Genomic DNA, 12,282 nt, shown 5'->3' with positions numbered 1-12,282 from the left:
GGAACGATGGCATTTTGAAAGCTGAGTAATTGATTTGCCTCAGAATCTTTTGTGGTTCATTTGTTTTCTAAAAATATTGAAGTGCGTAAAGCTCCACATTTTATCTTTCAATTGAATAACCTTCATGAGTGAAAGATAAATTTTCTAAAATCTCTAGGTGCGTCATTTTTGATTAGCTTGTATCCTTCCTGACTAGTAAATTTGAAAAAAAAGATTGGCCAGATAATTTTTGCTCAGAACGAGCTCAAATTGAAGTCCAATTAGAAATATTTTAAGTAATTGAAAATAGTAAGTTATTTATAAAATTAACAAAATTTTTAAGAATTAAAAACTACACTGTCAGCATAAGAAAACAAACCTCTCCCATTTCAATTCTGTTTTCAGCTTTTAATTTTTTAGTTTGAGTATTTTAATTTCCTTGATACGTACAACATTCGGTTTTCAGAAATATAGCTTCTATGGTATCATTTTGACGTTTATTTTTTATAGCTGCGAAGCTGTAAGTTGAGCGGAGCTATATTGCGGTGCTCTTGGTTTTTTTTACAATTCAAAGAATTTGAATTGTATTGGGGCGCTGTCTTTTTTTAGGATCTGTTCACACATTTTCATGATTTTTGAAGTCAAATTGGAATGGTGATTTTGGTCACACCGAAACAGGAAGTGGAGCAAAAAAGCGAGTGGCTTTGCGGCGTGAATTCTTTTTTCGCTCTAATTTTAAAGTAGATTGAGAAAACGGGGTCTGAACAAAAATTTGCTTTCTCGCTAGTGGTTCTTTGTTCACATGCGGCAATTTCACTTTGGTTTTTACTATTTTTTCGATTTTTTGGATCGGTTTTTTTTCTAAATAGTTTTCTCAATCCATTCATAGTTCATTGCAGGTCTAGATTTTTTGTTTTGTCAATGAAAATTCTTTGATTTGTACGTCAGGACTTGTCCTGCTATGTTTTTTGTTTCGTTGTCTTGCGCTATTTTTTCGTTTTACATTTGTTCACACCTCAAAGCTTAAAAGTCAAAGTTTCTGAGTGATTTCTAACTAACTGCGTTTGCGCGCATGTCGTCATTTTTCACTCTCTCTCTAGCAAAAGTTTTTGCGTGAATAGATTTTGATACTTACCTCACTCTTTAAAATGACTTTTGCACTTTAAATTTTAAGTTTATTTTCAATTAGTTTAAGGTCAAAGGAACTCATATGTGTAATAAGGGTCCCTAATGAAAAGACTTCTGCGCATTGAATTTTAACAAGCTTTATTAATATATCGTTTAATTTTTTTGCATAGTTTTTTCAGCGGTGTCGAATTTTTTTTCAACTTATATCTATCTGTTTCTATCTCTATCATACGGCACGCAAGTCTAATCTTTCGTAGCTATTCCGGCAATCTGCCGGCTATGTTATTAGCCCTTACAAATAGGATGTACAATTGAATTTTTCAGCTATTCACAGTGTTCCGAAAAAGGTCGGCCACTTTCTCTGGAATGAAATTCGCAAATTTTAAGGCACGTTTTAAAAAAGAACTTTGTCTTCTTCAAAAAGAGTTTTGAAGCCAATGCTAACTCCCCATTCGGTAAAAGAGAAATTGCTTCGACTTTTTTTAAATGTTGATGTCGGTTTCAAAACTACGTGATAGAATGCAACACTTCATTCTGGTCAATCTCCTCTCATTTACAGTAATTTTGACGAAATCAATTGAATCGGTCAAATGAATCCAACTTAAATTAAAAACACTGGCAATAATTTTTCAAAAATTTTGTGCTGTTATTTGCCTTCTGATTGTTAGCAATCAAAGACATTTTGTGCTAGTTAAGAATTTCACTGTTTCTAGTTAATAAATTTTAGTTATTATAGTAAAAAAATACAGAGCGAAGCAAGTGCCCTCATTTGTGTCTCATCAAGTGTCAAACAAGTTGTTTTCTCATTCTCCACTTTCCCAATTTGGGAATTCTTCGTACGTCGAAGCATTCAAAACAGAATAAGAAACTCAAAGCAGAACAAGAAAATTAAGTAGAAACTTAAAACAGAAAAGATCTTTGTAAAAACAGTACTCAATCTTTGTAAATGATTACTTTATTTTTGTCCCAATTTTTCACAGAGATTTGGCAGCTTAAAAAATGGTTTTGATGGGAAAGAAAATCTTTTCAAAATTTTTTCAATGCAAGAACCATTTTTTTACTTGCTCTCAAACGAAGTTGAGATTTTCCGCTTGACCGATTTTTCGTCTGACGCTTTTGTCTTTTCGTCCTCAAAAACTGGATAAAAAGGTAGCGCCCAGTAGGCATTAAGTGCTCTTAGAGCTTTTCAACTCAAACTGTTTTGCGGTTCTTAGAGGTTGAAGAGACCCCCACTGTTGAACCCCCCACTATTACCCCAGCGCCCCTATTACCCCATCTATTAACCTCTTTTACCCCCACTATTATCATAACCCCCCACCGCAAAGTTGTCCCCACTCCACTGTTGCCCATCACCAACCACCCCGTCCCTTCCCCTCCCTACCCATCAGCCCCCCGGTGCATCCCGCCCATGGATACCCGATCGCTAAAACAACCGATCGCTAAAAACACGCAATTTTATTAAATTATCACAATTTTTTAAGCTTTTCGAAAATTGTAAGTCATCTTTTGAGTTCTTTCAGCCCTATGTGTCAAAGAATCTCCTTTAGGGTTCTATAATAGGTTACTGCATAGTTTCTAGTGATAATGGAATGGTTTCGACATTTTAAAATCACGAATTTTAGCATTTTTTGACAAGACGTGAAAAATTTTTCAATTGTTTTGACATTTGGTGTTTATTTTTCAGGTCTTTCCAGAAGCAAGGGCCAGAAAAAATACTTTAAGATTTGTTAATAAGTTACTGAAAAATTTTTATTTACCATGGAATAGCTTTCGTTTTTTTAATATGACAAATTTTAGCGATTTTTTTTTTACAAAAATTGCATTTGTTTTAATGGTTTTGAAAATGTTTGTCAGTTTTTAAGTTTTTCGCGCCTCAAGAGCCAAAGAATTTTCTCTGGGGTTTGACAATAGGTTATTGTTCAGTTTCTAAATGAAATGGAATGTTTTTCAAGATTTCAACACCACAAATTTTGCATTTTTTTTAAAAACTTGCAATTTTTTTTTCAATTTTTTGACAATTATTGTCATTATTCAGGTTTTTCAGCCTAACATAAAATGTCCGTTAGGGTTTAATAAAAATTTATTGGAAATTTTTTTTTGGCCATGGATTATTTCTCGGTTTTTATCACAAATTTTAGCAGTTTTTTATGCAAATTGCAATTTTTTTGAAGTTTTTTTGTCAAATTTTAGATTTCTCCAGCCTCAAGAGCCCCATAACCTCCTCCAGGGTTTGATTAAAGGTTAGTGAATAACTTCTAGATGTAATGGAATGTTTTTCAGGATTTTAGTATCAGAAATTTTTAAAAATGTTTGTAATTTTTTCAAGTATTTTGATTCATTGACTTTTTTAATCATTTTTCCGGCAGCAGGGACCTAGGGACGTCCTCTAAGGTTTGATGATAGGCTGTCGAATAGTTTTTTGAGTTATTGGTATGGTTATCAATATTTTAATGACTCCAGCCTTAGCAATTTTTCGATAAAATTGAATTTCTTTTTCAAATTTTTGGAAAATTATTGTCCCAAGATTGAGGATCTTTATGAGCCAGTGAAACTATACAAAGCTTGAAATAGGGATACTGGATATTCTCTTGGGACAATGAAATGGCTTTGGAAATTTAACATCTCGAATATTAGACATTTTGACGTTTAATTTATTCGTTTGAATTTTTTGACCGGTTTTGATGTTTTTTTTCCTGCTATTTTTGACGTTTTTCGATCAGTTTTGACATTTTTTTCGGCTATTTATGACTTTTTTGATCAATTTAATGTTTTTCTGGCTAATTTTCACATTTTTTTGGCCATTTTTGATGTTTTTTCAATCAGTTTTGACGTTTTATTCGGCTATTTTTGATGTTTTTTTCTGCTGTTAAAACTGGGATTAAGACTTGGCAGGTCTTGGCTAAGACTTGGATTAAGACTTGCCAATTCTTGGCCAAGTCTGAGAAGTCTTAAATGTGTTATAATTTAGCTCTGAATCACTACTGATACTTAGACTTGGAATTAGAAATACCCAGTACTGATATTGAGCTGGTATTAAGTATGGGTAGCACTGAATGGAGATAATTCTTGAAATCTGCGTGGTCTCCATTATCAAATAATCTTGGTTTATTTTGATCTAAAATTTAAATGTTTGCTGACTATCTCTTATTGCCAATATTAATGTTTTGTCCGATCTCTGACGTTTCCTCCTCCCTCGCTCAGCCTTTTAACTCTCGTTTTGAAATTTCCTCGCGTTAATGAACGGGGCTCAAGTACCCTGCTGTTGGATGACATTGCTTACGAAAAGACTCCCATCTCATTGGGAAAGTTCAATAAAAAATCGGGCTTGTTTCTACTTCATAAAGAGATTGATTCAGCTCAACACAAGCGTCTAGGAAAAGTTATCTTCATATTGCGTCCCACACAGTCGAGTTGCTGATTATCAGACAAGTTCAACTAAGTGCTGCGTTCAACTATGGGGCTGGCGACAACAGCATATTGGCTGATCCTCCTATGATGACAACAGAAATTGACTGAACTGCTCTGTCGAAGGCAATGGATTGTCCCATTGACTGGTAACTTCTGCTATCAGCTAACAACGACATGCGCAGTAAGGCCTTCTTCAGAGCCCACGACAGACCACCCAAAACTTTTGATTGCCAGAGGGACGAACAAAATTCCTTGTTGAGCATAGCTATTTTCATACTGAGCATATTTTCGATCTTCATCAGCTTCAATTGCTTAGCCAGTCTTTTCTGCCGCATGAGAAATAATGTTCCGTTTTAGAGAGGAAGTCACGGTTATGTCTAGAGCAGCAGATTGGCCAGATTTCCAAGAAAGCATATAGATGTCTCCTAGGCGTGAGATGTTTTCCGCAATGAGATTGCGTTTTTCAATTACTGGAGACAAATTAGCTGCTGTACAGGCGAAAGCCATACAATAGCGAATTCTATCGTGCCTTGAAATCGCATCTCCCCTTCCATAGCAGGCAACTGCATGGTCACCAAAAGTGTCCAATGTACCTGACTTGCAATAAGGACATTTTCTTTCTTGATCATAAACCGCGGTCCCGAGCCTGTACTTGACACTGACTTGAAATTCCTTAGCCGAAGGTGTAGACCTATAGCGGGAATTGGAGGCGCGGCAAGCCACGCGCCGGAATGAGGCAGGCATAGTAATTGGAGTCTTTCTTTTTCCCTGATGGACGTTTGCTTTCACTGAATCAAAGTAAGAAAATGGGATTATATGTTTTACTACTATAAAAAACTTCCATGTGTTGTTGATGTCAAATTATAAGTACTTCTAATGGTTGAAATTTTTCAAGGGTTTATTATATGTTTTTTCATGACAGGAAAATTAATGGATCAATTTTTAAAAATTTGTGTACACCTTGAAATCACCCTAGACAATTTTTGATTACAAAAATCGAATATATTTTAGTAAAAACTTATGATTAGAAAATAGATTAAAACCGAACATTTTTTTCGGTAGGAACAAACCGATCAAATCAACAAACTGCTCTTTATTTTTTCAATTTTCTCAAATTCTTGTTTTCGAAATCCTATGCCCGTTTTACTTTTCAGCTCCTTAAAAAACAATTTTCAAGGGTTTGTAATATTGAATTTGAACACCTACTTATAGCATTGTAAAAAAATAGTGCATTGCGGTATTGTTAAATTTCGGTGTGTTAAAATTCATAAAAAATTAGCTTTGATCCCAAAATTTCTTGAAATCAACCCTGAACAATTGTGAATTCAATATTTAAACCGAATGTTCAGAACTAACAATAAACAGTTATTTATAAGCACAATTGGCACTGGTTGTTTTTTTAAGAATACAGCATAAATATTGAACTCAAGATTTAGGATTCAGGATTTAAGAAAATTCAAGATTTAGGTTTGTTTTCACATAAATCTATCATTTATCTATCATTTTATTCATCTTATTGTTCCGACCCCACTTGTGGGGGGGGGGAGGAACTATATACTAAAATGGGTTTTTTTTGTTCCGTGAATTTTGGCCGACCGATATATTCATCGTAGTCGCGTGGTATCATTAAAAAGCTCGTCCAGCGTAGAATTCGAAATTAAAAAGATTTTTTTGAATTTCGTTTTTTTTGAGGAGTTACCGAGGTTTAAAGTTTCATGTGAACACTGGATATTTGGTTCAATTTTGTTCACTTTTACCGTAACTTTCGTTCGAATTAACGTTTTTTCTACGAAAAGTTTAATTCAAAACTAGATTTCACGCCAAAAAGTAAATCAATTTTAGGTTTTTAATAGACGAAAGGAGATAATAAAGACTAGTTCTAGTCTTAGAGGGAAGTTTAATATATATATATATATAAAATCGAATTAGGTTTGGGAGCTTTTTTTTAGAAAATTTTGCATTTTTTTTGTTTTTTCAAGTCATCTAGAGACTACTAGACACTTAATATCGAAGTTCCGTTAATGACAAACCTTTTTTACGATCAAATGAAGTCCAATGAACAAAAAATTTGTTTCGAAGGGTTCGCTCATGTTTTTTTTGGACTCGTATCTCAAATTTCGTAAATTCAAATGAAATTTTGATTTATTTTTTGAGGTTTTACTAAAGTTTTATAATCCTATGGCATAAACTTTTTGACTAAAGGTGCAATAGATTTGCTAATGAGCATTAAGTGAACCTATCTAGTGCTGTGAGGGGACAGCTAATGGCTGTTAAGACTTTGAAAATAAATTTTCGAAAGTTTTTTAAAATTAGTAAATCATAAACTTATTCTTTTGAAATGAAAGTTCGTCTAAGTAAAAAGAGGATTGAACTCCTTCATACCACTGCAACATAAGTTAATCTCATTGGGGGCTTTATCAAATAACTATTGGTTATACGTCTTCAATGCCACAAGATTTCAAAAAATTTTTTGACATTTCGTTTTATTGGTTCATTGTGAAATCTTATCACGTCATCCTAATATTGATGGCTACATCTTCGTTTAGTGAAGACGTCCAAAAGATCATAGATAAAACTTTCTGAGAAAAAATATGGTATAAATGGCTTCAACACTTTTTTCTCCCATTTTTCTAAAGAAATTTTTTGGTTTTTGCCTGTATTTGTTGTTTTTTTTTCATAGTCATCAGACATATTGTGATGTCTTATGGATTACCTAGGCATCATAAACATCCTTGTATTCACATCGCGGCATAGCTGAGCGTATTCATTGAATTCCTATGAAAGCTTTTGAGTTTATAGCTGTTAAGACTTTAAAATTATTTTATAAATCAATCTTATGAATCAATTTTATAAATCAATCTTAAGCTTATTTTCGTGGATTGTAAGTCATTCTCGGTAATGACAGAACCGCTTTTTTTCTACATCAGCTACAATTTTTCGAGCTAGCAGTTTTGTCTTCTAACTATTGGTTTTTTTGACTTCGGTGCACGAGTTTTCATAATTTTTATAATTTTTGGAATTTTTTTTAAGTAATTTCGGTTCCTTTTGAAATCGTATTACATTATCCTAATATTGATAGCTCCCATTGTCTTAGTGAAGACGTTCAATGGATCGTTGAAAAAGTTTTCAGAGAAAAAATCTTATGGTTTAAATAGCTTCGACACTTTCTTCTCTCAATTTTCTACCGAACTTTTGGATTTTGCCTGTTTTTGTTGTTGTTTTCTTAGTCAATGACTTGTTGTACTGTCTTATTGATAAGTTTTGGATGACAAACATCCTAGTCGTCACATCATCTAGGCATAATTTAGCGTATTAAATGCCTTCCGTTGAAAGCTGTAGAATTTTTTGACTTTGATACTATGGGTTTTCTCAAAAATTTCGTGGTTTTGATGTTTTTTTTCTTTGCCATACGACTTATTGTGATGAGTTATTGATGTCACATGAATGAAACCTATAATTTCTATTTCATCGAGGCAGAATTTAGTGTGTTTAATTAACTTAAAATGTAGCATATTTTTTTAAAATTCAAACATCTATTTTTGTTATCTCTTCATTTGGTTGACAATTAAGTCAAAAATGTAGATGAGCTCGGGTCGGAACATCATGTGCGAACGCACATTAACGAGCCGCCTTGTTCATTTATCAATTCATTCATCTATCAATTTTGATATTTGTGATTTCAATCGTACAAAATGCCAAAAAGTTTGGTCCAAAAAATTGTCAATTATCTTTCAGTTTATTTAATTCATGATTGATTTTGTAAGCTATAACTTTATGATTATTAGAAGTTTCATGACTTGACAAATTAGTAGTTTAAACATCCGAAAATTGTAAATTAGGTAATAATCTGGTCAGAAAGCCGGCCTGATCTGGTTAGAAAGGCCTGCGTCCTAGCAAAAAGAAATAGGCCTATGCTTCATAAAACGTTTGGCAGCAAAAAATAAAGGAGTTGATTTTGGTTTTATAGGATAAAGAGTTGATTTTGGTTTTATAGGATTCCTTTCAACGACGGAAAACGCAAGGGATGGATTTTTCGAAGAGTTAAATATGCCCAAGCAAGCATTATTATTAGTTTGGTTTGGCTTTTGTACCGCATTATAATCTTACTTTTCTAACCGATGGTTATAATATTGTTTTTTTCTGATGCAAAAAACTTTTAGTTATGGATTGAAATATAGGGAATTGTAGTTTAGTGGTTGAATAAAGTTACAAAAGTTAAATTTGGAGTTTCCCCATTGATCGAGTTATGTAATTAAGAGAGACTTAACCCACTCTCATTGAAAAGCAAGTTTTTGTTAAAAAATACACACATTGATTATCTCTCTACTCATTGAGCGAGTCAATTTTTGGGGTTACTTTCCCTTCTTGTCTACAAGAGTTATTGAGACGCTCCTTTGTTTTTTGGGTGAACAATGATAATCACTCATAAGGCAGCTTGATTCCCATAACTTTACAAGTCTAGCAGAAAACGTGGATGCTGAGCCACGCATCGAAGAACCTGTCACAGCTACGCTAGTCTCTTGAAAACTAATGATAGGCCAGCAGCCGCCCGGAAACTCCTTTTGCCTGCAACTCTGGCAATTTTTTTTTACAAATATTCCAAATTGTTTCGGAAGATTAGCCAAAAATTTCCAGTGCCAACGATACATACTGTATAATGATATCTCTGCACATGTTTGAATATCGCTTTTAATTTTTGTCTTCCGCTGCAGACAGAGCAGAACCGGACGTTATCAACGCATTTTTGATAAACAAGGTGGCAGAAGGGATGCCGTGTTGACGTATAATGCAGCTGGTTGACCTGCGGAATAACCTGGCATTTAAGTACGTTCTGGTCTAGAATTGCTGTCGGACATCAGGTTTTTCTTTTTTGCATATGTGGGAATTTTTAATAGATGAAAATGCTGTTACTGACTTGTCTCTCAATTAATCGCCACGGCAATTATCTTCCCGGGCCTTGAAAAGAGACTCTATCATGTCCAAGAACGTCAATTTTACAAGGTGTACTGTCAGGGTATTTTTCTCAGTCTCGAACAGCAGAAATGGTAGCCTGTAATTAATGGTCACTCGCAACTCCTTTGGCAAGAGTGGCAATATAGGGTCTGGACTGTGAGCAGTTTATCGCAGAGCCCCTGACTGATGAAGAGCCCATGAGAACAAACATAAATTTTCTGAGTCGGAATTTTGCGTTTCCTGCAGGAGGATAAAAAGGGCGCAATCTAGCGCTTCTTGAACTTTGTGGTTCCTCAAACTAGAAACTTCAAGGCTGCTAAAGTCCTCGCAGATTTTGATGAAACCGTGAACTTCGTTGGGTTCAAGCAAGGTGTGAGCTCCACCATCGCCAATTATTGAGTGGCAGAGCCCGCATAGAGGTTTTAACTTGACCAATTGCGCATGTGACTCAAACCCTCCTGTAAGAGATTGCGGAAACCTGCTCGCTTTTGTCCCCTCTGAGCTCCAAACTCATCACCACTACCACCACAACTGGTTATAATTACCATAACTTTTGATAGCTTTTTCTTCTGTTATGCAACTATACCCTATCGAGGTAACAACAATGCTGTCGATGATTTGGCATCTTGTGGTGAACTTATTGGATGTTGGGCCATATTCGCTAAAGAAACAAAGGAGTGGTACTAAAAAGGTCCCCGATGTCAAAGTCTTGACTGTATTCAAACATATGTATTCGCATAAGACAAGTCACTATGATGCTAGCAAAAAACTGAACATTTTATCTGCTCCCAAAACTTTCATTTTAAAGGAATTGAAAGAAATAGTATAATCTATTTGCGAATTTCCGCGTTTTCGGAATTTAATAGCTTTTTAAAATTTTTTATGTGTTGTGAGCGGATACGTGCAAGAGAGCCGACTTTATAAAGAGCCGACGTTAGAAAGCGCCGAAACCTGACTTTATTTAAAAAGAGCCGAAAGCAAAAAGTTGCCTTTAATTACCCTAAATTGTTAATTGATTACCAAGAAAAGTACTTAAGCGGGTTAATTGGTCTTATGTTCGGTTGTGATAGTTTCATATCAAGTCCCATAAGCCGCTAAGGCATGGTCATGGCCCGCTATAATTTGAAGATAATTATTTATTACTTCGCTTTCAGTTTCTTTTACTAGAAAATATTAAAAGTTCATTTCTCAAATACTCCGTTATGATTGGCTGAGAATTTGGTAGTCTCATTTCAGAAGGCAATTTAATTGGCTGCAAAATTTTTCTACTAATAATTTAAATAAATTTTCGGCTCTCTTTCAATCGGCTCTTTTCACTTCGGCTCTCTTACAAGTCACCGTTGTGAGCTGTACACTATGCTCCTCATTCAACCAGCATGCCGCGTTGTTTTGAAGACAATAATTCAACTGCTTCATCATTAACTAACTGTGAAATACACCTTGATCAAGTCATCACTAAATTTCTCCCGGCTTTCTCCCTAATTGATGCACTCCAGGTTTCGATCTTTTCAATGCGCTGTTTTGAAATTCAACAGAAAGACTGCGTAAAAAAACGGAAGCTGACCTCTGCTGGCAAAAATTACTAATTTTGCGAAACCAGAAATTTGGTTGGCTCTACAAATGACAGAAAGCAAGAGATGCCAAGGAAACATATTAGAAGAGAAGTGAAAATGAAGAAGGATTGTAACAAAAGGAAACCAGCGGTCTTAATATCTGATAAATGGTGCTACTAATCTCTGCTTGATGCTTAGGGACTCTTCAAGTCCAGCATGCAAATTCGTCAGCTCTGCAGGAAAAACATTTTCAGGAATCGAAGCCATTTTTTCACCATTTCGGTTTCTTTTTAGTAAAACATACGTTGTTTTCGTGAGACTATAAATCAATTTCTGTGGTTGCTTAGGCAATATGATCCAAGAGGAACAACAGAACAAGAAAAAAATGATTGCAGGTAAAATCCATACCACAAAAAGTAATTACATAAAAAAACATACGCAACTAACGTTGTCTGAGCCGGAGAAGAAAACAAACCAAAAGAATACCTAATTGGCGAACATTTGAGTGAGATCAGAATTAGGTCATACGAAGGTGACTTAAGCCACTTTCACTCTATGTATTTGGTTATTTTAATCTTCTTCAGGGAACACTTCTTCTACTCTTTCAAGAAGCAAAGTCCACGTAGAGTGACATTTTTCCAAATCCGCAACAAATCATCGACGCTCAGTGTTTTCCTATGGTTTTCAGACAAGATTTGTATGTATTCTAGGACCACACCTTTCAAATCTGGTTGACAAACTGTTCATGGTCCTTCCAAGAAATCATGTTGCCTGGCTTGGTTGACTGCAAGACCCCAGGGGATGGGTATTGGATTTATGCTGCATCATAAACCGGATTGTGGTCCACGGTTTTTCGGTTCGAGCAATTATGTGGAGTTAACAATAGCTTCCGCTTTGACCAAGATTGTGTGCAACATGTCAAAAATTGCTGTATGACCCTAGAAAAAGTAAGATTTGTAGTTTGGCGACCTGGACACAACGCACTCAAATGTCAACAAATTAGGGGCCATAATGTGATCTGTGCTGTAGTTTCTGGTTGAATCTTATTTCTGCCTCGGTCTTTTGGCATTTTTTTATTTAACACCAACTGTTTTTTTAAAGTTGTCAATGTTTAACTGAGCATATTGCCAATTAAATAAAATTATATGGTGCTCAGCCACAAAAATTGTGTTTGTATTCAAATCTAAAAAAAAGAGGCGTTTGGCTGCTTCTGTTCCCTCTAATACACAGATAATACGAGATTATTAAAGACAAACGACAA

Source organism: Convolutriloba macropyga, chromosome 1, assembly GCF_964194025.1.
Source record: "Convolutriloba macropyga chromosome 1, txConMacr16.3, whole genome shotgun sequence".
NCBI classification, from domain to species: domain Eukaryota; kingdom Metazoa; phylum Xenacoelomorpha; order Acoela; family Convolutidae; genus Convolutriloba; species Convolutriloba macropyga.
Note: the sequence above shows the minus strand (reverse complement) of the source record.